Here is a 341-nt window from a genome sequence, read left to right as displayed (position 1 = left end):
AGCGCTGAGCAGAGGGGAAGGATCACCTTACCCCACCCGCTGGCAGCACTCTTCCTAATGCACCCCAAGACACCATTAGCCGCCCTTGCTGCAAAGGCAGGTTGCCGGCTCACATTCAACTTGGTGTCCACCAGTACCCTCAGGGCATTTTCTGCCAAGCTGTTTTCCAGCTGGGCGGCCCCAGGGTGTACTGGTGCATGGGGTCATTCCTCCCCTGGTGCAGGACTTTGCACTTCCCTGTGTTGAACTGCATGAGGTCCCTGCCAGCCCATTTCTCCAGCCTGTCTCTGGTTGGCAGCACAACTCTCTGGCGTGTCAGCCACTCCTCCCAGTCTTGTATA

The sequence above is a fragment of the Fulmarus glacialis genome, unplaced genomic scaffold, assembly GCF_000690835.1.
Source record: "Fulmarus glacialis isolate BGI_N327 unplaced genomic scaffold, ASM69083v1 scaffold26706, whole genome shotgun sequence".
Classification (NCBI taxonomy): Eukaryota; Metazoa; Chordata; class Aves; order Procellariiformes; family Procellariidae; genus Fulmarus; species Fulmarus glacialis.
Note: the sequence above shows the minus strand (reverse complement) of the source record.